The 27,334-nt window shown below is 33.8% G+C and overlaps 1 long non-coding RNA gene across 9 annotated transcripts; it reads right to left on the bottom strand.

Annotated features, from left to right (window-relative positions):
• Positions 1–329: 329 nt before the first annotated feature.
• LOC147479166 (uncharacterized) lies at positions 330–24,528 on the bottom strand. Of its 9 annotated transcripts, none has more exons than XR_015203814.1 (11): positions 24,219–24,528; positions 24,048–24,130; positions 23,518–23,740; positions 22,346–22,602; positions 21,987–22,059; positions 19,666–19,724; positions 18,947–19,066; positions 18,731–18,819; positions 17,364–17,447; positions 897–1,200; positions 330–618 (listed from the first exon to the last, which is right to left on the bottom strand). It is a non-coding gene; the product is annotated as an uncharacterized LOC147479166 (long non-coding RNA). The 9 variants fall into 9 exon arrangements; XR_015203816.1 differs by having other exon boundaries at positions 18,731–18,802; positions 24,219–24,527; XR_015203813.1 differs by lacking the exon at positions 18,731–18,819 and adding an exon at positions 17,173–17,268 and having other exon boundaries at positions 24,219–24,526.
• Positions 24,529–27,334: the final 2,806 nt, after the last annotated feature.

The following is a 27,334-nucleotide window of genomic DNA, read 5'->3' as shown; positions in this document are numbered from 1 at the left end:
CCATATTCAATCCCATTCTCCCTCCAACCTTGTATGTAAATGTTAACTAAAAACGCTGATTATATAACCGGCCAACTGAATTAGAAGCAAATGTGCTTCCACTGTTGTCTGCATCTCATAGGAAGCAGGTGGTATTCATATATGTAGATTAAAAGTTGGTGACAATTTCTTGCACAGTAAGCATGAACAAATTTATTGTCAAGATCATTATAAATAACGTATCAAATACTCAGCAGTTCAGCCACAGTTACTGTACTTGAAGCTGACTAGAAAACTATTAATCAGCTTTTGTGTTACAAAATTTTATGAAGACAACTGTAGTCTGTAGATGATAAACTTGCATTTCTCTTATACATATTCATTTCCACTTGGATGTCGTATACAATTGTTCCTGCATTATGGCAGACGTTAACAAACTATAGTTTTGTTGTAAAACAAGTACAGCTGATACATACGGCTATACGGCTATGTGTACATTTGCTTCAAAACAGCCAATGCATCAAGAATGAAGGGGCACTAAACTCGTTATAGCAAAAACATAGTGCTACATCACTAACGGCAGGATATAGGCCAGAATCGCAAGCAAGAGAACCAAAAGAACAACCCATATGCTCAATCCTGCAAAAAAATAAAAAACACAAGACAAACATGAGGACATGAATAGCCTTATTAGCAATCAGAATATACAAGAAAACAATTGAGACCAATAGGGTGAATATTTACAAAAAAATGAAAAATGTTCCGTCCTGCTATGAGTTAGTAGTTGTGAAGCAAATTTTCCAAACGCTACTATAGCAAAATTTGGGCCTTCAAATAGTCTACCGGGAAGGCGAGAAGTTACGAATTCAGGAGTTCACAATGTGTTTAAAGAGGCAGGAATAGAAGATACTACTTACCATTTTGTTTTTTCTTTCTTTGGATTAGAGTCACTCGAGCACTTGAGTCCAAAGATGCAGAGGCCACATGTCCGTAAATAAAAGCAATTTCACTACAATATTAATACTTCCACACGTGCCTCGGGAAAAGTTGATCAATGACCGTAAAAAATGTTCATATATGATAAATGACACTGATTAGGATGTTAACCTGGAATCGTCGGAAAACATCAATACTGTAACGAGCCCAAGGTGTACCTTTTTTATAACAGCATGCGCTTGCATACTGGAGTTCACTATGAATATGTCTCCTTGAATTGTCCCACTGCATGTTTGTGGACCGAAGAGAATGTCAAATAGAATGGTTGCGAGATAATTCAGCATAAAGCAAGTAAAGCAAGTAAAATTTTTCCCTTGAACTATCCCAAGCCAGGTAAGGGAGAGTTGTATCAGGTTGGCTTGACATCTTATTATTAATCGTACATATTTATGCTAACCTAGAGTATATTAAAACCAATTTTCACAAGATAATTTGTCCCTACCAAACCCAAGCAGCAATTGCTGAAGGATTAGATTGGAATAATGGCGTTTCCATTAACAGGAGGGGGAACATAATAGATTAAAAAATAAAGAAATCACAATCAAGTAAGTGACATATATATGCTCTTGCTCCTCTACCGAGCTAGGAGAGAACCTAACTGAAAGCCTAAAATGCCCAGTCAAAGGAGTAGAAACCGACTTTGTATTTTCCATACCAAATCTAGAAATCACTTTCTGAAAGTATTTCTTCTGAGATACAACTAGCCTTCGCTTATTCCCATGTCTTTCAATCTCCATACCCAATATCTTCTTGGCTCCACCCAAGTCTTTTATTTCAAACTCAGAGCTAAGTTAAGATTTCAAATTTTCTATCTCCACCATTCACATAAAACAAGAGATAAACAAAGTCATCACCACGAAGTCTACGAAAGTAAACACAATAATCATACTTACTTCGGGTATATTTTTTCTTCATCATGAACGTATCAAAGCGTTTGTACCATTGCCTTGACGATTGCTTTAATAAACCATACAATTACCTGTTTAGCTTGCACACATGATCATCTTTCTCAACAACAACAAAACCTTCTGGTTATCTCATATAGATCTCTTCCTTTAAGTCACCGTGCAGGAAAGCGGTTTTCACATCAAGTTGCTCCAACTCCAAGTAAAAGTGAGCTACCAAATTCAATAACACACTGATAGAAGTATGCTTGACCACCGGTGAGAAAACCTCATTATAATCAACTCCTTCCTTTTGTGAGAAATCCTTTGCTACCACTCTTGCTTTGAACACGGTATCACCCAATTCAGGTAGGACCTATTTCTTTCTGAACACCCATTTGCCACTATACCAAAACAGGACATTCCTAACGGTCTGAAACCGTTACTAAAAATATTTGTAACTGTTTTTTTGCGTCACAGTTTTGGCGTTTCTAATTTGTTATTAATATTCGTAACGGTTCTAAACCGTTACATAATTATTTATTGTAACGGTTTTTTGCCGTAACTGAAAATACTTGCTAACGGTTTTCTTTGCTCAATTGTGTTACTTCTTTGTAATGGTTTTATAAAGTTAGTAACGCTTTTTTGTGTTACTAATTTATAAACTGAGTAACGGTTTTTTGCTGTAACTGAAACATTTGCTAACGGTTTTCTTTACTCAATTACGTTTCTCTTTTGTAACGATTTTATAAAGTTAGTAACTTTTTTTTTTGTTACTGATTTATAAAATTTGTAACGGTTAATTTTCTTTTGGTAATGGTTTTGCTACTTATTAAGTGTTAGTCATTGCAAAGCTTAGTTACGGTTTTCCACCATTACCAAACTATTCCATATATAAAAAATAATAATTTCCCCCAAAACCACCCTTTTTGGAAGACTAGTGAACTTGCCATAAAGATGCGCTACTTATTGGGTATTCTACAATCGTCTATAACATAAACAAGAAATCTCACAAGAACATCCAATCACATAATCTTTTATTAAAATAACATCACCAAAACGTCTTTCATAAATAAGACTTGCCACGAATGAAATACACATTGTTTTCCAAATCAATGGGACTTGTCCTTAAACTCAAACTCTCATGTCATTTGTACAAAACTCCCACCTTCAGTAGTTGCAAGCATTAGGGGATGACTTTGGGATGGCATCATCAGAAAAGTCCTTTTCATCTTATACACCAATATAAATAAATAAAAGAGAGTCAGGCAGTAGAAAACAAATATGTATAGATATATACTTATATTTTATTCTTAAGTAGTAGCTCCTTATACTCAAACTACAGAATTCAGAAAAGAGAGTATGGTAGCAGACTAGTAGCAATAGAACCATAGTATAGACATGAAAATTTATGTAGCCGAAACCCTATAACCTTGCGACACCTTAAATTGAAAAGAAATGAAAATTTTGTGAGTCTCTCATCTATTTTCAACATTTCATAGACATAAATCTGTCATAACCTAAAAATCAAATAATATACTTCCATAACATATATTAAAACTTCATACCTCGTTAAGTAAACCCAACAACTCAAATATATATTGATTCATAGAACCAACTATTTAACCATCTCGACCAATGCCAGTTAAGTCAAATAACCAATCCTCGAATCAAAATAATACTATAAATTATATACCACAATTAAAATGAAAACAACATATACATCACTTCCACTTATATCAGTGTTATACACCTCTATTAGTTCCAACTAGAGATACCACACTTCGAATATATATACACCATACCTTCACACTACTCATATGTAAGAACCCATCTTCCAAAACAAATTAAACTCATGAATATTCCAACATCCGCATACAATTGTCACATATGAAACGAAAGAAAACCACACAAGGACCTTACCTTTCATTAACTGCTAGGTCTTTTGTTGTTGCTCTCCATCTACGTTCCAACACATAACGCTAAAGCTAGTTCCTCACTCGGAGGTATTTTAGTTCTTTATTCCCCTAACAAAATAACTAAAATAACATATACACGATTATACAAAATAACTACATTTAACTTAACTTAACTAAAGTAACATATACGCGATTACTGGTTCCATGAGATAACATTCACATCTGCTTTATGTGCCTTAATAGAAACTGCAGGTCTTTTCCCAAATGGGTATCCCATATGGCAAACGTATCATCCACAGAACATGACGCAAAAACATCAGCTTCGGTAGGGCTCCACTGCATGAAGGAATTTAGACAACTTTTAGATCGGAATAGACTTCAAATTGACGGCTTTACCGCATTAAAACACCCACACACAAAAAACGAAGAAATTTTGTTAATAAAGTTAGAGTGTATCTGGAGATCCTCAACACTTCCGACATGCCCAACAAAAAGAGTAGATTCTACTTTCCATGTTCCACTAGACAAAGGCTCCCACAAATGAATAGCCTTCTTGCAATTCCCTTGAGACGTGAAAAAATAAAAAAGAAAATAGTAGCAGTGTTAATTTTGAGTAGATTGTTTTGTGGCTGTGTAATTCAAATACATCACCAAATAGAGGACATACTATAAATTCTAGCTTACCCTTTAAAAAGGTAGCAGAACAAAATTCTTATTTTACATAGTAACTGTCAAAAGTTACAACTATGAGGACATACTATAAATTCTAGCTCACCCTCTAAAAAATGGAGGACCAAATGTTTATATACGTTATGGGGAGGGTAAGCAAGAATCTCTTTCTCCTGAACTGTACATGAGTTGTTACGCCACTTTAATCCATTCATGTAGGGCTAACTTCTTCCATTCCATGTTGTAAACTATATACATGTCTACCTGTCTATTAAAGACCTGAGGACACCAAGAAGGAACATCCATTCCAACAGCAGTTCTTGCAGTCAACAACCTCGTGCGACAAGTAAACAAATGAAATCCAAAAAAGTTGCCCATCAAGACCTCTTGCAGTCATTGCCCATCATGTTTTCTGATTGCCACTCATTAGAAACAACAATTTTTTCTCTTGAAGAAGCACAGTTCTCATTAAAATTCCCGAGTGGGACAACCTGGAGAAAGAATCAATTGAAAAGTGAGAGGTGAAGACTAAACATGGATCAACGATCTATAACTTGCATCGTGCCTACCACATACACAATGAGCTAAATAAAGATATTACCTGGTCTTTAATAAGAAAGTCAGTAGTCCTCATCTTCTTTGCCCTGAGGTGATTGTTCATGTGTACTTCTTCATTGTTGTCATCTACAAAGTTTTGATCCGACACCTCTACAAGAACAAAAATAAGTTGAACCATTCTGGATTAAAAAAGAATTAAAATCCAGGCTTGAATTAGATCACATAGACCATTTTCTTCAATATTTGTTTCAGAAACAGGTCTTAAATGTGACAATTTTCTACACTAGAACCTAGAAGCATTCAATCTCAATTGTTCAGTTTAGACCATCTTCATTATAAATTAAGTTAACCATCAGTAAGAAAATACGCCTCACTTTTAATGATCAAGCCTTTAGAGACACCGAGTGTTAACAAAATAGTTGTCCTCCAAATCTGTAACCTGGCTAATACCTCAAGATTATTGCAAAAGATCTACACTACACATTTAACCAAAGAACAATGATTCAAGCCTTATTACTCAATTCCTGAAATAGATAAATGAGAAAATAATCATAGTTGAATGCAAAGGAGATACCCCTCAAGGGAGAAACTCCATGCAACCCCTCTAGAGACAAGGTTATTGTGTACCTCGTATTCAGAGAGCTAGATCCATGCTTCCCCTACCCTCAAACTCTTAAAGAGGTATCTCCTTAACATGTCTCTTACCTCCTAGGTCTAACAAGAAGCAATATGTTTGAACAAAGTACACCCATCTGAAAGCCATGTAAAATAAACACAAGAATGTAGGAAGGGCACACACGTAAATCTTAATGCCAATACAGGAGCCAATTAACCAAACAATACCATTGTCCGTGTTGCGCAACAAACATATGAAACTCAGACAAACTTAAAGGTGACTAAGAAGAAAGCAATTCAATAATCATTGAGATCACTTGACATATAATAGACATTGCTGATATATGATTAAGGACAAGTGATGATAGTGAAACATAGTAAGATTTGTCCCAGATGTTACAGACACAACAATAGTTAAGAAGTGCAAAGGAAAATACAACTAAAAAACAATGCAAGCACTAATGGATCTCGTAAGTTCTGCATTGTTCAACTAATATATATTTAGAGATGGATAAAGGACAGAGCAAGATTTACAGCATTTTTTGCCAAAAATAATGCAGGAACTTTGTACTTTTCAAACATGAGCTTTGTTGTCCTGTAAACAATGGTTTTAACACATTATATAACTGCGCGACAAAAGCCCGATAAAGGAGATAAAAGGCGAAAATTAAATAATAAAAGAACTAGGTTATAATGTTTTACAATTTATATAAGTTGAACAACGACAAATTGGCAGATCAAGTCGTATAGAGACCGAGACACAAACATGCAGGTATGCCGCATGTGTGAAGGAAGACTACAAAGTGTTATGTAGATCTACTTTAAAAATATGTTAGGACACTCGATCATAAAGTAGTAATGTGTTAACTTCATGGATCTATATGGATGTGCAACCCACCCCCTCCTCTCCCTTTCCTCCAATTTTTTTTATAAAAAACTCGGATTCCTAGACCCGTACAATCAACTATGTATATGGTTATGGAGAAATGGCAGATTCAAGACGGGCGAATTGACTGTCAAACCAACTATTGATCTCATCAAAATATAAGATAAAGGATAGTCGGGTACCGGATCACCTTTCTCTCTGCTGAAGTGTATTAGACGACGGTTCTGCAAGTAGCATAGGATGTTCTGTGGGATCAATCAGTAAACACTCCATGAAAAAGAAAATGATAAATAATGTTATAACGTGTTCAAACTGAAAAAGGTGCGGGGAGAACAGAAGTACCAAGAAAACGCGAGGCACTAAAAAAATTTAGAACTACAAATTACATATTTGCCAAAAGAGAACTGCAATGACCACACAATTTGCAAAAGAGAATTTCGCGAAACAAAATGTGTGATCATCTTCTTCATCGGTATGCTGTGCATGGTATGGGTCCGATGGATTATGTGATAGATAACATGATGGCCAATCTTCCCGTGAAAACATTCCATACAACGCAAATTTGGTTCCAATGAACAACAAAAGCTGCTCAACACGCATGTGTCAAGAGACTAGTCATTACCTGAAAACATGGTCCCAAATAGTATCGATGATATCCCAATCCACAACAACGCCATCCTTCATGGCAGACATCACCTGTAGAAAAATAAAGTATTTAAACAAAATTGAAACTTATCAAAATTTCGTACAACAAAAAAACAAAAGAAAATGACCTGACCTCCATATTATCCCTCCAGTATCCCAAGGCTTGAGAACCAACATAAAACTTCTGCTTCGCCTTGGTTTTATCAGAATCATTTCGGACACTACCATTTTTAGTTTTAGTATCCATAATAGATTCAGAATCTTTTTCAAACTTGACATCATCAATTCCCAACTGATCAATCGACCTAACCACCTTTTTAAACAATATTAATGGTATACTTTAGTGCCCCACATTGTAAAACCAGTATAGTTTATTATTAAAAAAAAAACTTTAAACATACAGAGGGGAAAACAGCTTTGGGTGCATCTTCACCAACGTAACCAGCTTTGCACGTGTGTGTACCCAAATCAACTAGTATTGCAGATACTTCATCTAAAAAAGTAACAAAACAGAAGTACATAACACATATTGCATTGAACCTTGTTAACCGGAGACATTCCACAAACTCAAAGAACATTAACTTTGAAACAAATTAAAGCATCAACTCAATGAATGAATCATCAGACCTTTTAGTAGATTGATTTTCGTTCACAAAATGATATGATATTCACAATACATTAACGACGTCTAACATATACATTGATAGTTATATATTTTCGCTCAAAATCTCAGCAGCAAACAAGATTTGCAACCTCTCCTCTCAAGGCTTCCACCAAATAAGTACTTTCAAATTTCAACTATATACATTTCCAATCACGGACTTAAAAATGAGTTGGCATGCCGAATAAATCATAATGTAACAAACAACTCCACAATGTTTGATTCGACTAGTACAGAAAGAGAGAACTGAACTAACTAACCTTGGAAGGTCACAATGGTTAGGTTGCCACCTCAAATTCTGATAACCCAAATCCTTTCTCCCAAACTTCTCACAAGCCAGCTGATCAGATATGTAAGTGCACTGCTTCTCAGAATATAACGGATAAGACACATTGTTGAAGACTCATTTACCATCAAACACGTTGCAATTACTAGACGACATCAACTCTTCTTCCAAAATTCTTCCATTCTTCTTGGTGATACAAACAGTAGCAAAGACTAGGTCAACAACAAGAATGGGTATAAGGGCATGGAATAAACTATCTCTAATTGCTGGAAATCTGCCCATTTGCAGAAAAGACCACCAAATTTACTAGATTTAATTGAAAAATATGATAAAGGAAAAAAAATCATACCTTTACAACAAATCATAGTATAACACTGAACCAAGACCAGAAAGCTACTAAACAATTCGTGAATTGCAGGATTACTACACAATAGTGGAATAAAACGAAGAAAGAAAGATGTTAGTTTACTTAAAAAAATGAAATTCATTAGTTTTAAATGGCAACAGTGAGAGAAGACAAGCGTTGAAACCGTAGGTAATAAAAGGAAGACAAAGGGGAAAGGAGTACTTACGGTCGCAGTGGGAGAGCACGAGCGGCGAAACCCTAGATTATAAGAGATTTCAGAGAGGGTTGAGAGAGAGACAGAGAGAGGAGTTTTTATTTTAGTTTGAGAGTTTTTTTTATTTTCTTCCCAGAATTTCCCTCGTTCCCAAATTTCTAATTTTCAGTTTATTTTTTATATTTTTTTTTTACACTGTTAACGTTTGCCTAACGATAAATCTCACGACCAAAAAACATAAAACCGTTAGAAATTAATTCAAATCTCACACTGTCAATTAAACTAACGCTTTACCATCATTCCTAACGGTAAAAAAGCATTAGGAATGCAGTAACGGTAAAAAACTGTTACAAATTAAAAAATGTGTGTGTTACAAATTTCCTGTTTTGGTGTAGTGTGCTATTGATAGCCCTTTTGGCCCTTAGGCAACAAAACAAGGTCCCATGTGTGATTCTTATCAAGAGATTCCATCTCTTCTTGCATAGCTACCAACCAATCTCTATAATGTGCATCTCTAACAGCTTCTTTGAAACTATATGGCTCATCATCTTTAATATTCAGTACATATGCAACTAAATCCACCTGACCATAGTGTTTCACCGGCTTATCGTGCCCATACTTGTGGACTTCCTTAACTTGTCTCTTTGGCTTAGTGCTAGCCAACTCGATCAAGTTGTGGATGTTTATGCTCTTCTTTCGGTTGCTGTGTGGTTCCATGATCTTGGACATCATCATAAACCAACCAATCGTCTGGCGTCTGCTGCATCAGATAACTCAAGCTCAGTAGCCTGAGTTTCCATAGAATCACCACTCTGCCCAACTTTCTCTAGCTTGCTAAAAGATAGCACCAAAGTCTCATCAAAGGTAACATCTCTGCTGACCAGGAACTTGTTGTCTTCAAAACACCACAATCTGTATCCCTTTACCCCATTTGCGAAGCCCAAGAATATTGCATTCTTAGTTCTAGGATCAAGCTTGTTTTTCCTCACATGGTAGTAAGTTGTAGATCCAAACACTCGCAAAATACTGTAATCAGTAGATTTCTCTGACCACACCTCATAAGGTGCCGGTCTTGCAATCTATTACCGGAATTGGTGACCTATTATACAGGTAACACGCCATGGATACTGCATTTGCCCAATACTCTTTGCCAAGACTAGCATTAGACAATCGACATCTCGCACTTTCAAGCAATGTTCTATTCATCCTTTCTGCCATCCTATTTTGCTGAGACATGCCTCTGACTGTCCAGTGTTTAGCAATACCATGTTGTGCATAAAACTTTTGGAAGAGATCATTAGTATACTCAGTACCATTGTCAGACCTCAAAGTCTTCACCTTCCTTTATGTGCGATTCTCAACCCTTACTTTCCACTTATTAAATATCTCAAACACTTCATCTTTGGTTTTCATCATATACACCCACACATAGCGAGTATGCTTATCAATGAATGAGACATAATAACGGTTACCTCCATTAGAAGCCACTCTGGAGAGTCCCCAAACATTCATATGCACATAATCAAGGATGCCCGTTGTCTTGTGCTTGCTTGAACTGAATTTGACTCTACACTGCTTCCCATAGACGTAATGCTCACAAAACCCCATGTTTGTTTGGCTTTTCAAGTTTTTCTAAAACATATGACACATTTTAGTGCACTCGAATCATCACTACAACTTAGACAAACCCCATTCATGTCTTTGGCCCTTCATAACAATAAATGCCCTAAAACATATATGACACATTTTAGTGCACTTTTTCGAAATCATCATTTACATGTATGGTAGGAACATATATGGTAGGAACACCTTACAAGTCAAGAATCTACCTTTTAGCCATATAGTCTTTCTATTGTGGATATACATAGGAAAAGACTCACAAGAATATTCTACTTGTGTGGACACACAAAGACTCATATATTCAGAAGCATAACTTGCCTCAACTTGAATCTTACCTTTCTTCTTATTATCATCTTTCTTGTCACTTTTCTTCAGGTGAGGACAATTATTTGCGTAATATCCCTTTTCATTGCAATTGTAGCACTTTACATGTTTCAATGGCTTCTTTGACTTGGACCTAAACCTCTCATTGCTTGTAGAGGCCTTTTCATATGACCTTCCTCTTGCCACTAACCCTTGTGCATTATCAATACTATTCTCTACTCGTGTCTTCTTCATCAACTCATAAGAAAGAAGTCCACTTTGAACTTCACCAAGATCAACATCTTCTCTGTTCATAAAGGTAGTCATTAAATGCTTATAACTTTCAGGCAAAGAGAATATTAAACATGTCACTTGATCCTCGTCATCCATCTTAATGCCAACATTCAAATAATCCGAGAGGCGTCGACGGAACTCAGTAACGTGCTCTTGCATCGTTGAACCATCCACCATCATATACATATAAAGATGCTTCTTAAGGTATATTTTGTTCGTTATGCTCTTGGTCATATACAACGACTCTAACTTGAGCCAAATACCGGCGGCGGTATTTTCTCTCATCATATTATACATGACCTCATTCGCAAGACACAACCGGATTGACGAGCATGCTTAGAGATCGAACTCTTCCTAATCATTATCGGTCATCGTCGCCGACTTAGCTTTAATCCCTTTCAAAGCCTTATGCAAACCTTGTTGGATAAGGATGTCCTTAACTTGGGCTTGCCAAATTCCATAGTTGTTCTTCCCATTAAATTTCTCTACTTCAAACCTTGTATTTGATATCTTGGGAGCCATTTCCACAAATCACACAAAGCAACTCACAAGAAAAAATTACTTGGGAATTTTATTAAACACATTGCCTTCACAAATTTTGAGCACTATGATTTTTACCAAAAACTCAAAATCCTAGGTCGTAAACCTCGCTCTGATACCAATTGTTGTGCACAAATGCGGAAGCTAACAACAACAACTAGATCAATCACCAAAGGAGTGATCTTTCACACAATACAAGGTTCCAAACAAATACTCAAGCAACAACATAATCACCACAAAAGCATAAACAAATATAAACTAGTGTAGAGAATATGTAAAGAACACTCACACACAAGACGATGATATATTGTGGTTCGACAATGTGCCTACATCCACACGACGCGTTCAATGATTTACTAGGTGAAAGAAGATAGAGGATTATAAAGAGGAGCTCTCACTTCTTCACTAAGAATCAACACTCACACTCACAAAGAATGTTCTCACTCAAATCTCTCTTTTTGTTCTAAGTTAAGTTCTCACTAATTTTTCACAAGGAAAAAATTAGTTAGGTTAAAACTCAAACTCTTCTTTTATAGTTGACAAATTTCATGGTCGAAATTCTATTTTGCCGAAATATAAGCAAAAAATCAAGTGCAAAGAAGGATTTCCAACAAGTCATTTCAACCTTGTTGAGCAATAATGATATGTCCAACAAGTCATTTCAACTTGGATTCGATTATTTATGGTACTCGCTATGGGCACCTTCCATTTTGTGTTGGGCTGACTAAAAAAAAAAAAATATTGCAAGTTTGCCATTGCTCTAAAAAACATATTTTGTGTTGGGCACCCCCCCAACTACATTAAGGAGTTACTTGTTGCAACCTCTTATTGTCCTTATCTTCAAAGACTCAACAAATGGAGCACCACAGATAGTGTACGGTTTGGGTGACAGACAATAGAGTTTTTTCCCATAAGTCCTTAGAGAGAACACCAAACAAAACGCACAATCTTAGTTGTTCAAACTTCAAACACCTCAATTCCTCTCAACCCTCAATAAAACAACAACAATCGATTGAGGGGTTACAAGTCTTTCGATCAATAAATCGAGATTAGAAACAAAAAAGAACACAAAATCATCGTTATGAAACTGCTTGTCAGGAATTACGTAGTTTGGTAAAACTTAACCTTTGCTGATACAAATCCATTTTGAGTTTCATTTTGACTATTTAAAGTACATATCCATAGTGTCAAATGTCTTTAAAATGAAGGACATCGGCTCAGGTGCAAATTCATTTTTCTCACAACAACAATCCAACGAATATTTCCAACAAAAACGGGGTTCATGATTCTAACTCAAGACAACCCATATTCGATAAAGATGATGATCATGATTAATATATACAAGTAAAAGCAAACATCTTAATAAGCTTAATAGTTATGATTTCATACAATTTAATAAAGCATTGATAGAAGGCAGTTCATAAGAAAACTTATTATATTTTACCATACAAAGATCAAAATAAAATGCCAAAATTAAAAGATGGATCATATTCAAATTAAAGGATATAAAAAAAAAAGATGGGGAAGACATACCCACTAGCTTGGCTTGTATATTCTTCTTCGCTTCGACTTAAGCTATTAGATAGAAACTAGATTTTTTGGACCCGTTCAACTTAGCGGAGACCATTTTATAAATTTAATTATTATGTATCAAAAATATTATTTTCAAAATATATTGAAACTCATATAGTAAATTCATTTAGGTATATCTATATGAGCAGGAAACTCAAGGAAGGTGGGTTCACGAATGGAATGGTGCGGGTCAAAAAGATTTTTTGGCCAATTGGATCATTTCTGGACACGACTCTCGAAGTTTCTCTTTGCTTATATGCTTGACCTTACAAATTCTATCGGGTTGTACTTTATTTCATTTTTTTTTTCGAGTTCAGCTACAGTTTGTAGCCCTATCTTCTTTCCCTAACAATTCACTGAACGCTGTTATTATTTAATTTAAGTACATCAATTTTGAAGAAAAAAAAAAACTTGAACAGGTTCTGGTTTTTGAATTAAAATGCAAATTAGGGAAAAACTGAGAGTGGTTAGTATGTTGATAGTGCCGGTGTAGATGTGTATACGTTTAAGTCAAAAGGAGTGACCTTGCCTTATGAATTCTACCGTCAATAATAATTAGCACAATACTTATTATATAACATTCTCAACCCTAAATTTATGAGTCCCTCATATTGGTTCTTTATACAAAATTAGAAATCAACCCTAAATTTATGAAATCATATTGGTTCTTCATATGAGTCCAAGTACATAATACTTGTATTTAAGTAAAATCTAATGAAGGATTGTTAAAAAAAAAAAAAAAAATCATCTTGACTGGTTCTAAGCTTTTAAAATTCATGCCTACGAATTAGTGTGACTCTTCAGGAGAACTCGTTAACAACATCAAGTCAGCAACGACATCCATCCCTTTGACTTGTATTCCAAAAATAATCTAAATATATAAACATGACAAAAAATTTAAAAAGAAAGAAAAAAGCAATGATGAATATAATTGGGTAACCAAAATAATTATATTTGCAAACAAAAAACATATAGCAAATCAGTAAAACAATCATTCAACGCTATTATATAAGATACCAAATTTTTTTGCTAAGAACATGGCAAAGATAAAAACATTAAGGTAGCTCAATTGGGGGGGGGGGGGCCTTGGGGTTTACCAAATAAATAAAAAACTAAGGTAGCTCAAATGGGGGAATATGCAACTAATGTGATTCCTCCGAGCTCATTTGGTTACATGGCTGCAATTGTATATGAAATTGGTTCCTTCAAGAGTCTTTACTGATATTCCCAATCAATTAAAGTGTAAGCAATATTATTTCCAAATGTCATCTTTTGTCCTTCATCATTTCACTTCATAGCGTATCCATTTTACAACTTACCACGTCCTTCAAATGTATTCTTAAGTCCATCATATGATCTAGTATTATCATATCCAAGAGATATAAGACATCTAACAAAATCTTCAAACTCTATATATTCATTGTTTCTTCTTGCAAATAGTAGAGATCCTCTTATCCTTACTGTTTGCACCATCCATATTTCCTAAACGAACTTTAAAACAAAAGAATGGCAAAATGAACTCACATATGGAAATGTAAGAAAAAGAGAGTGCCTCATTAGCACTTTCTTTCACAATTCCATGAGTATCTTTTATGCAGAGACTAACCAAAAGTCCTCTTGGTTTGGGCAAAAACGGTAAGGTCTATTATCCTAGTTTGTGATTGTAGCTATATTGAGTATTGATTTCCGCTCTTTAGCAATATAAAAACGGGTATGCACCTCCATTTGGTACAAAAATTGTTGTTAGAAACTAATACATTAAAATAATAAGTTGCAAAATAAAAATCATCTTAGCAGCCTAATAGAAATATTAATTGCACATTAGTGGATATAAAGATAGCCTGTTAAATAGGGATGAGACATGGGTTTTTTTTTTAAATGTATGAAAACATAACTATCCTTAACATCTTTGTTTTAGTCGACAATTGTGTATTCTTAAATTCAAGTTCAGACGTCCACTCCAAGTGTAAGGTGTCCACCTTAGATAATAACTCATACCAGAAACAATAACTTGCTTCAATAATGTGTCGTGTCTAGTGCTTAATCAAACTTACAAATGTAAAACTATCATAGGAAAAGTCAATCAAGTTGGCTGAACAACCGGTTGTATTGTGGAGGAGTTGGCTTGTACTAATTTATGTAGTCTTTGGCTTACTGAAATAAATAAAAAAGGGATTAATTATGGATAGGACCTTGGTGGATTTGAACCACCATCTCAAGAGATGTATTTACACACTCAAGTGCTCTTCCATTGAACTAAAGATCCATTTTAAGACACTCAGAAGCATAATATGCAAGATAACAAACTTAAAACAGGCACCACCCCACTTTTAATTCATGACAACAAACCAAAACAATATAAATTGAACAATTTTCTCTTATCATGAAACCATTTCTTATTTAAACTAAGTAACCAACACCTTGTAAGAAACGTGTATGGTAACAATTTCTTATTTCCTATGAGTTATGCATTTCAATCATTTCCTAAACCCTTAATAAGACACGACAAACATAACTCGTAACCTCAAATGAGAGTGGCGGTGACTTAAGGCCTCCATAACCCTCATATCACTACACCAAACACTTAAAACAAAAAAGTGCTAAATTTATCAAGATTAATAGTGCCCAAAAAATTTGTTTAAGATGATATAATAATGTAGGCTGACCTGCATTAGGATGATCGAAATCGAGAGAGAGTAGCAGTACTTTGACTAAAGTGGTTCGTCAACTAAAATCAATACCCTTTTACACCTAATTGGATAAGGATTTGCAGCGGTGATCCCCAAATCAATTCATCTAAGAAACATAGACTTAGTGACTGCTAATTAGTGAACAACTCACATTTAAAAAAAGAAGTGAGATGACTTAATACCAAATAGATGGACTCATTATACAAAGCAATATACGGAGGCGCCGCTATGTTTATAGCCGAATCAACATCACTTAAAGTCGAAATCAAGAACACTTAAAAAGCCATGAAAGTAAAAATCAAGTGATTACAAAGATACCACCGAACCCTTACATATATATAAAACTAAAAGTACTTTCAAACCAATTACTTGGGATACAGTTTTGGTACTTTCTTCCCCACCATTATTGAAAAACAAATGCCCCTTTAACAAAAGTCATATCCTCTTGGAATACTTTCGGTAAGAGACGATGATGAATGATAAATATCTCACATCTCTTGCAATCAGTTTCAGCAAAAGCTTGTAGATTTTTTTTTTCTTTTAAAAAAGGTTCCCTGTACTCATACTTGGTAAAACTGACTCTTTCTATTTTACTCTTTGTACTCATATTTGCCTAAAACGCAAAGAATAAAAAAATTGTGAAAGCTTGATATGAGTAATAACATGAACAACCTCACAAAACACAAAATGAAGCCAATACCATATACTTGCATAAATTTGTATTGCCATTTCACTTTTTTTTATCTCTCACCAAATCAAACTTGAATTCGGCAAAGCCAACAAGAAAACCTGATCAATTCCTCGCAATAAAACCAAACATTGTATTGTTAATTTGAAAATGAACAATCAAATTCAAAAATTTGTCTTAACGTATGATTAATTACTATGAAAATGACAACAAATACTTTGGATTTCCACGACCAATAGATATCTGGTGTATTGATGTTAGAACTTCGAATGGTAAACAAATTATGTTAGGGGGATTTGAACTTTGACTTCTACGCTATGGATACTTGGTATACAAAATTAAGGAAATTTGTAGGCCAAAATAAAGTAAAAATGAGATGTTATGCAGGAATTAATGTTATCTAGCGTTTGAAAGAATGCATGCTAGAGAGATAGATGAGTGAACATCACCCTTTCACAGTGAACTTATATGTATTTTTACCGTCTAAGGGAGCCATTTAACAAAACTTTAAGTCGTCAAAAAACAAAAAGAAGTAATACTATGATAGTAGTATTATTACAATAATCCCCGTGTTTAGGTAGAACTAATGGCTATGGAGGGATTGGAGGCATGCCCAAAATCTCCTTGGAAGGTAGATCATATTAGGAGTCCAATAAACAATTTTCCTAATTCCAAATCCAAGCAATTAGCAAACTAATCCATTTTCATTGCCAACCCAATGTAAAAGTTATATGTGCCTAATAGAATGTAAAGATGGCAACTCGCAGAGTTCTTTTGAGATGTGGATAAGAATAGAAGGAACTTTACTTGAGAGTCATTAGACCCCAAAGAATAGGGTAGAGGATCTTAAGAATTGCTTCAAACCACGGGGAGTGCCCACTAGTATATAATATAACAGTCAAGCTGATAAACAACACCGAAAAAGAATTACACTAATCCAAAAAAAAAAAAAAAAAAAAAAAAAAAAAAAAACTAAAATATTGGCAAAAAATAATTACCTTATCATTACACAATTGTCACCTTTGAGCCTTTGTGTAGTGAGCTAACATCCAGGAAAATCAATATATCTTCAACCTTCAAACCTAGAATTCAACAAAAGAATTATAGTAAATACATTTTTAGTAAGTCAATACTTCAAATAAATAAGGATTTCAACCATTGTCATACACTATGGCATAGTAGCTTTGAAAAACATATAACAATTATAAAGTAAGATGGTAGAGGTTTTCAAGTTGTCCAATGCCTTCACCAAAGAAACAAATATAAATAATAAGTAGTTCATAACAAAATTAAATATGTACAAACAATGGCGATTACCTATAACAACTATGTGGATTGTGAATTTAATATAAAGAACTTCGGTCACGAGGCCTTAGGCAATCTTAAGCTATTATTATCTGGGGAAAAAAAAGAAAACCTTAAGCTATGCCTAGCTGGTCTTATCATTCCATGCAATCCCATTAAACTCATTTGACCATATTTTGGCTTTATTTCTTCAATATACTCCATAACATCTTAAAACAAATACAATCATAATTTAAAATTGTTAAATCTCTAAGTTTATACTGAATATGGTCAAACATAATAAGAATGTAGAAACATAAATGTTATTGGACGTATAGGTCAAGTTGGCCCTGATTTAAATAAAAGATCATTTGAAGCCTAAACAAATTTATGGTAGAGATTTTGAACTTCATTTACATCTGGAAAACCAAATTCCATTGCTATTACACAATACACTGAAATACACATAGAAAGGGAATATCTCACTACACAAAACGTTGTAGGAAATTACATCAATTGTTAGGCTCAAGATTATACAGACCTAACATGTGCGTGCTCTAAACGTAATAGTAGTAATTACTGTGAAACCAAACTAAGGAGGTGTTTGTTTTTTGCTTTTTGCAAGTGCTTACTACTTATTCTTTGGGTGTTTGTTTTTCAGTTATTTATAAGTGGTTTTTTTTTTTTTTTTTTTTTTTGCTACTTATAAGTACCAAAAAGTGCAAGTAGAAATTTTGGACTTGTTAAAATTAGTTGTAAAAAAAAGTCATATTTTCTTCCAAATTAAATTGTAATAGTCTGAGCATGGCATCATACTCCATTCATTTCCATCTTCCATAAATTAACTTCATTATTTATAACCTGGATATATAGCATCTAAGAGTCTCATCTATATCACGTGCTAATAAATATGCTCATCCTTGCAGATTTCAATGTAGAGGTGTACCAATAAAGGCAGTGAAATACCAAGCAATGACAATAAAATTATACAATTATATAAACACACAGAACAATGGATTCTAGTGGATTAATTTGATCTTCATAATTTTAAATTTAATTCTAGTGGATTAACGGTACATACCTCAAGATATATATCATTATTTGGTCGTAATTCAATACAGATTCGGTGTTAATAGCCCATTGGATTTCCCACCTGCAATTGTCATCACACTTGCAAGCAAGTGTTAAGTCTTAATATCCAAGTGTCGGCTTAAAATCCAAAAATCTAGATACCCAATATAATATGGCTGGGCAAAGTCATTCCACTAACACCAACATAAAAATCCCAGTAAATTACCTAAAACTGGAGTAGAGGTCTTGGCTGGTACACCATCTTTGCTGCAAGAGTGAATGGACAGCTCAATCCGAACTTTTTAAAAGATCTCAACATCACACCCACGCCAAATTGTGGTCTTGTCTGAAAGTCCAAAAGTGTTTAACCAAAGTGGAGGAGAGATCAAAGGCAGACGAAGTTGTTCAAGTTTACAGACTATAGTGTTAACGTAATTATTAGAGAACAAACACATATATACTGATTTTATATTGAAACTCAAAGCATTCATTTAAATGCTTTAGAAAATGATAATACCAAACTAAGCTATCGCACTGAGTTTTTAACAAACATGTTGGCATACTTGATGGGACTATGCGGAGGGTATGACATGTGAGTCGAAGAAGAGTTAACATAACTCCCTTATAAAAGCTTTTCGTTACATTTTTTTTATCAAAATAAATATCTAGTTCGGGGGTTTTGGGAGGTCTCATTATCGCGTCGCACGCTCAATGACCTCAAAAGCTAACTCTATTCTTCGTTGAACTCCAATAAGTGCATGAAAATTCCATAAAGGATTAATATAGTAGATAACAGTCGACAACCAACCCTGGCCTTGACTTCCATATACTGAGAGTCATAGTTTTATGTTATGTTGTCCCTTACTGCTTACTCCCTTCTACATACCTAATTGAATTGTTACAAACTAAATGAAAACTAAAAGTAAACAAAGGTAATCAACTTACCTTCTCACAAAGCTCTGTGAGGTAGGATGTATAATGCTTGGCCTTAGTCTTGATTGCTTCTACAATTAGTTTTGTGCAATCCCGCATTAGATTTGAGGAGGCGTGTCATCATGTATTAAAAGGATTAAAACGGATAATTAGATTCACATAATAGGTGTATAGCTATAGTTAATACTTAATAGTGAAAGTGATTAGTGGAAAAAAAAATTAGTGAAAGTTTAGTTCATAGTCGTGGTAAGACCCACCTGAATTTTCTAGTGATGCGCTTTAGTTTAGGTCAAATTTATCTCTAAAATGGCCTCTTTTCAATAAGTAGTGGTGTAAACCGTATCTATTTATCTCTGAACACAAACGGGTAGTTAGATAATCATGCTAAATTGGATAGTATGGGATTGTTCTTACTGTAAATAGATATGCTTCATATGTGTCAAGATTTTCTTCGTATAGATATGCCTCTTCTAGCAAGGTTTCGATAAAGGCACTTCACAATTAGATACACAATGTTATCTATTCAATCCTATCACTTTGGAAATAATTCATCTACCAATATTAGTAGATAATACATTTGATGTCAGTCTTATGACTTATCCCCCAACTAATCCTAAGTATACTTTTGTTGGCCTAGCTTGTGTTTCAGTTACAATGTCTGTTTTTAAAGTTATATGGACCCATATACTATGAATGGCAATTTAACGTTGTCTGACCTGAACCCAGTTCAATAACTTAACCTATTAGTCATGAATCTATGAGACCATTTGTTGATAGTAAATTCAAGTTGTTTCCAAAGTTTGCCTTCACTAAAAATTAGCCATAAACCGAGAGAAAAGTAGTAGTATGTAGATGTGCATCCACTATAATTACTAAATACTACCATTTACATAAGTGCATGAGATAAAAAAACACTTACATAAACTTTAGAAAGTGAAAAAATTTCTGAGATCTTGAGTCGCGTGAATAACCTATCACAGAAAAATAGGAAGAACACATTAGAATGCTAATTCTGGGTAGCCATACTACTTTGATACATAGGTATAAAGACATATATAGACACAAAGGCCAAAGAAAAGTGGAAATTTGAAAGGTATAAATCATGTCATCTAATAATTTCTAATAATGCATATAATAACTATTATGCGATAAGGAGCACGAATCTTCATTGAGTTGCACAAACAAACAAAGCAGCCATTTGTTTGCACAAAAGAAAAAAATATATAACTCTAGAGATTTAGCAATTGAAAGTTGAAACAGGAAAAAAGGCAAAAAAAGTGAAGAGATTAATACTAAATATGGAACTTTTAGGGATTTTGAGGGACTCTTTCTTGAGTGCACTGGTTATGGGAGGCTTATTATTTTCTAAGGATATTATACAACATAGAGCCAAAGTATATAAGTCAACAAAAATAGTGTAATTGATACTCGAATTATATAAGAAAATCACATTATATCAAAAGGTTTGAAAAACATAAATCTCTTCATATACCAAAATGAGTTGAAGTGTTGAACAATTCTACTGATAATTATACCATTTTGATTTGATAAGAATTTAGCCAACTTTATTGAAATTGTTTCATCTCTTAGAAAGAAAGCAAGAAGCGATCAACAGAATAATATTGGATGAGCAAGAAATTAAAAAACACAACAAAGCGGAATTTTTTTTGAATAAGTAGGGTAGTGTTGAACTGTTTAATTAGCACAAAGAGTGTCTAGAAAAATTATTCACCTTAACAAATTGCAGAAACATAACCATAAAAATAACGAAATTACTACAAAAATTTTAACCAACCAAAGAAATAAAGACAGTGAAAACTATATGGACAATGGTAAAAAGGACAAATAGAAGGAACAAACCTGATGTGAAGAAGATTATATAGAAGAGAGACAATAGATTAGCCGAGAATCTCTAGTGTTGTAATTTTAGGCCGGGGGTTTTTGTTTTTGTTTTTTTTCAGTAAATAGTCGTGGATTTTTGGTGGGTTTTCATTCTTAAGTTGAGATCGATTTCGATTTTCATAATCCCCCTTATGATGTGGATACCGAGAGAGCTCCAAAAGGGCTTGCTATTATATATATAAAGATTAGGTAATAAGTCAAAATATTGGGGTCATATATAAAAAAAATTCAGAACAATAAGTTTCCCAATAATATTGGGTTTGAAAACATTAATTCATAGCTTAGAACTAACTATATTGCAAAAAAAAGCCATCAAGGGCCATAACATGTTACACTAAATCAAACCTCAAATTGCATATTTTTCGAAGTCCACGAGTAATACAAAATAAGCTCATATATCAATCTTTGTAGAAAAGACGCAAGGAAATTACCTTTCAAGCGGTATAATGCTTTAATTATTTCTGATTTCCAAGATCGTTCTAGTATCGAAATATAAGAGATGACCTGTACAGAAACAAAAAGCCATTGATTTCTATTTTTCTAGGCCACAAATGAATAAGATAAACTCATTGACTTAATATTTTAGACAAAAAGGCAGACATGGTCATTTGGTTACTTTTATCGTAGTAACATAATTCTGTTTTGAATATATTGAAAGGATGAAAAAAGAAAGTGTTCTTGTTTTCAAATGCAATCCAGCAGTCAGCATTACCAAAGAAGCTGCCTTGAAAACTTCATTGCATCAATCAATGAAACAATTAGAAAAGTTGCAACACTATAGGGGACGTACCCATACACAGTACCAAAAAGACGGAGACCTGAGATTGAGCCTAAGAATCTGTCAACCGCAGCTAGGCAACTAAAAAACAGATTCTGAAAGCCAAGGCTTTAGCCTATGTTCCATTTCTTTGCTTTAGCTTGTTCGGTCCCCTTAGTCAAAAGCATTCTTTCAACCAAGCCATCGTAGTTCTTCTTTCTCTCTAAGCTTCCCGTGCGATAGTTAGCCATAGAGTTTGCATCTCGAAGTAGTAATTATTGATTCGAAGCCTGGTACAATAATGAAAAAAACTTGAAAGAATGAGCTTTCCATTCAGTTGAATCTTGATGCCGGGAGTCCCCTCTTTAGAGAGGAAAAGGTATAGAGATTGGAATCAACAATAACATCAGCCCTATCTTAAGCATATACGTGGCTGGCCAAGCTATTCATCTAAGCTCCTCGCTCGTCGATATTAACAAAAGTTCCTACTGCTCCCATTTCATGCCTTTCATTGACTATACTCATTGCATAAGTTCCGCAAAATCAGAGCACATATCAATATCTCTTACGACATTTATAACCCCCAAGTTCCATTGAATCTAACAAATGCAAAGACTAAAGACCACGTATTAAAATATCTAGTTGTTGTAAAATTAGTCAAAATATATAATATATGAGGTGCCAAGGGTGAAGTTAATATGTACTTGAGTTTCTAGAAGGTTTGCAGTATACTCAAAAAACAAATTAACACAAAGACAGAGAGAAAATGATGTGAAAAGTCAGCATGCCTTTAAAGATAATTTATTACAAAACTTAAAAACGATTCACCGAAATCTATGTAGAAAACATTCCATATAATCATAGTAATGATTAATGAAGCACTTATATTTGCCTAAAGCAGATCATGAAAATGTTTAGGGTGATAAAGGAAACAATGCGCCTCCTTTTTTGGTCTATCAATGACATCTTGGGGGCATTCATTCCGGAGATAAAATTTTCTGATTCCTTTCATAACTTTAAACCAACTTCAAGATCAAAGTCTTAAAAGGTCATCTCAAAACCACAAAGTATAAGGAAGAAAAGAGATTATCGCCAATATCCGATGGGATTACCAAAAACTTACCCAGTATGCACCTTGCTAAAGATATTAGAAAAAGAGAGTACAATATATATGTTGATCTAAATTTAAATTCTAATATCAGTACCTAGCTAGTGTTTCCCTTTCGAAAAGCATAATCAGCTCTGCCATTTGAGTTGAGCTCCGAAAGTACTGGTTTACCTTCTTGTGGGTGAAAGTGCCTTAGGAACCTGTTCTCTAAGATGTCCTAGCTAGTGTTTCCCTTTCGAAAAGCATAATCAGCTCTGCCATTTGAGTTGAGCTCCGAAAGTACTGGTTTACCTTCTTGTGGTTGAAAGTGCCTTAGGAATCTATTCTCTAAGATGTCAGAACTCAGAAGAATGAAAAAGAAAAGACATTTGCTATCCAATAACATTTATAACAAAAGAAAGATCAAATGATTCATGCTAAATCCTACTAACTTATTTCTTAATGATTCATACTAAATCCTACAGTGATAGAAGAAAATCAAATTAAATATAAAATACAAATATACAATAGAATGGAAATTGACCCCACAGTATAGAGAAGAAATCCAGAAGTTAAAAAAAATACGACCATCATACCTTGAAACGAAAAAAAAAAATCAAAATAAGATCATAAAAAAAGTGGCTCAACTGTAAATATATGATTCAAATTGGACACAATAGATTCCTCCTCTTTCGATTGACATAATGTATTATGAAACATAACATGCACCACTGTTACACACAATAATATATCCAACATTAGCCCATAACGTAATAAATAGCCAAACTCTAGAATTTAAAATGTTTCAAACATGTTTACCTTGGAGGTGAGTTAGGGAGTGGGAGATAGAAAAGAGTTGAATCGTTGAGTCAGACTCAGTTACGGATCGAAGGAATTTGAGGAGATTACGAAGGCCACGAACACGGAGAAAAGAGAACTCGGCTCGGGCGTCGCGTAAGCCGGTGCGGAGAGTGAGTGTGATTTCTCTGTAGACTCTTTGATTGGTGAGTGATGAAAGCTGTGAAATAGATTCAATTAATAAATTCATATTCAAATCTAAAATAAAATAAAATAAAAACGATCAAGAAAATTCTGTAAAACCCACCATTAAAAAAAACAATGATTAGTTTCTTCGTAAACCTTAATTCAATCCAGATAACTTTTTGTATCGCTTTCAAAGAGCATATAAATAGAGGAGTGAAGTTTAAAAATGAGTGAATTTTCCACTCATTTTATGAGGGTTTTAAGAGAGGATTTTGGGTTTGGAGAGAAACCGAAACTACAGAGTTGATTTGGTACATAGGGTTTAATTTCACCCATATTTTTATATATAGCCCACCTTTAAGCGACTCGGAGAAGAATCGTTTTTCTTCTCATCCTCACTTGGGTGGTCTTCTCATTCTCAGAGAAAAGAAAGGGCTTTGTGGGGGGTTTTTTTTTTTTCAAAGGTTTATGTATTTGGCGTTGGATTCGTTGGTTTAGGTTTTTTTGGTTATTTTGTTTGGTTTTTTTTCATTATTATTTGTTTATAAAATTAGAACTAGCTTTCGAACCCGTCCTACGAACGGGTGCTGTTATATTAAATTGTTATGAAAATATTAGCAACTGTGCAGAACTATGAGATATGATTATTATATTGATCACTCATTCAAATTTCTTGCAACATGAAAACCTCACTCTCCATTAAAATAACACACTCATTACATTTGCATTCAATTTCTGATTTTTCGTTAATTATTCTATGAGGTTAGTTCTATGTTGTTGCATTCAGTTTCCAATTTCATGTTAATTATTTTTTTAGGTTAGTTCAATGATTGTGCATCTAGTTTTCGATTTCACGTTAGTTATTCTTTAGGTTAATTATGTAGTTTCTGATTTCCCGATAAACATTCTTTAAGGTTAGTTCCATACAGTTGCATCCATCTTCTAATTTTCCGTTAATTATTTTTTGAGGTTAGTTCCATGAAGTTGTGTCCAGTATCTGATTTCCCGTTAATTATTCTTTGAGGTCAGTTCAAAGCGATTCGCCCAAAGATCGATTTTACGTTAATTATTCTGTGAAGTTAGGTCATTTAGTTTCTGATTTCTTGTTAAATATTTTTTGAGGCTAGTTCAATGCATTTGTATCTAGTTGCCGATTTTCCGTTAATTATTTTTTGAGGTTAGTTTCATGCAGTTCCATCTAGTTTTCGATTTCCGGTTAATTCTTCTTTGAGGTTAGTTCGATGTAGTTGCATCTAGTTTATGATTTCCTTTTAATTATTCATTGAGGTTAGTTCAATGTAGTTGCATCCAATTTCCTATTTTATGTTAATTATTCATTAAGGTTAGTTCAATACAGTTGCATCAAATTTCCGATTTTTCGTTAATTATTCATTAAGGTTAGTTCAATGCAGTTGCATCCAATTTTCGATTTCTCATTAATTATATTTTGATGTTAATTTGATGCTAGTTTTCAATTTCCTGTTAATTATTATTTGAGATTTGTTCCGCGTAGTTGCATTATGTTTCCGATATCTCATTAATTTTTCTTTGAGGTTGGTTTAATGCATTTGCATCCAATTGTCGATTTCCCGTCAATTATTCTTTGAGGTTTGAGGTTAGTTAAAATTTCGATGCATTTGTATCTATATGCTAGTTTCCATTTTTTTCCGTTAATTATTCTTTGAGTTTAGTTAGATTTACATTTGAATTAAGTTTCTGATTTTTACATTAATTATTCTATGAGATTAGTTCAATGCAATTGCATTCAGTTTCCAATTTCCCGTTAATTATTTTTAGAGTTTAATTAGTTAAAAAATGCACTTGCATCTAGTTTCTAATTTCATGCTAATTATTCTTTGAGCTTAGTTCAATGTAGTTGCATACAGTTTGTGATTTCGTGTTAATTATTTTTTAGGTTAGTTGAATTCATTTGCATCTAGTTTCCAATTTCTCGTTAATTATTTAAGGTGGTGGTGTGTAATACCAACTTCTATTGATCCTTCTAATGCCTCTTTGCAAGCATGACATAAAATAAAATTATACATGATTCACTATGTGGGATCATCAAAGATTATCCAATTTTCAATTTTCGATTTTCTGTTAATTATTTTTTAAGGTTAGTTGAATGCATTTGCATCAAGTTTCCAATTTTCCATTAATTATTCTATGAGGTTAGTTCAATGCATTTGAATCTAGTTCCTGATTTCTCATTAATTATCTTTTGAGGTTAGTTTAATGCATTTGCATCTAGTTTTCGATTTCCCGTTAAATATTCTTTGAAGTTAGTTCAATGCATTTGCATCCAGTTTCCGATTACCCATTAATTATTTTTTGAGGTTAGTTCGATACATTTGCATCTAATTTCCGATTCTCTTTAAGGTTAGTTTCATGTAGTTGCCCAGTTTCTGATTTCCCGTTAATTATTCTTTGAGCATAGTTCGATGCATTTGCATCCAGTTTTCGATGCAAATTATTCTTTGAGTATAATTATCTATTAATTATTTTTTGGGGTTAGTTCCATGCAGTTGCATACATTTTCCAATTTCCCATTAATTATTTTTTGAGGTTAGCTCAATATATTTGATTCGGATATCAATATTTTGATGTTAGTTCAATGCATGTGCATCTAGTTTCTGATTTCCCGTCAATTATTATTTGAGGTTATTAGTTTGATGTAGTTGCATTGCATCCAGTTTTCGTTTTTTTAAGGAATTCAGTTTCCAATTTCCCATTAATTATACTTTGAGGTTTTGAAATTATTCATTTCACATGGTTCTCGTCTAAGTTATAGTGTACTATTTCATGACCATGTATACATTATTAACATCGTCCTTGAACCAACGAACTTTGTATGGCTCTAAAAGAGCAAAATAGAGAGAAAATGTAGAGGTTTCTCATATTCTCCATTTTGAGATGGTGGATCAGGCTAATCAGACTTGGACTCTGTGGAT

Source organism: Coptis chinensis, chromosome 8 (genome assembly GCF_015680905.1).
Source record: "Coptis chinensis isolate HL-2020 chromosome 8, ASM1568090v1, whole genome shotgun sequence".
In the NCBI taxonomy this organism is placed as follows: Eukaryota; Viridiplantae; Streptophyta; class Magnoliopsida; order Ranunculales; family Ranunculaceae; genus Coptis; species Coptis chinensis.
Note: the sequence above shows the minus strand (reverse complement) of the source record. Positions and strands in the feature narration are given on the sequence as shown.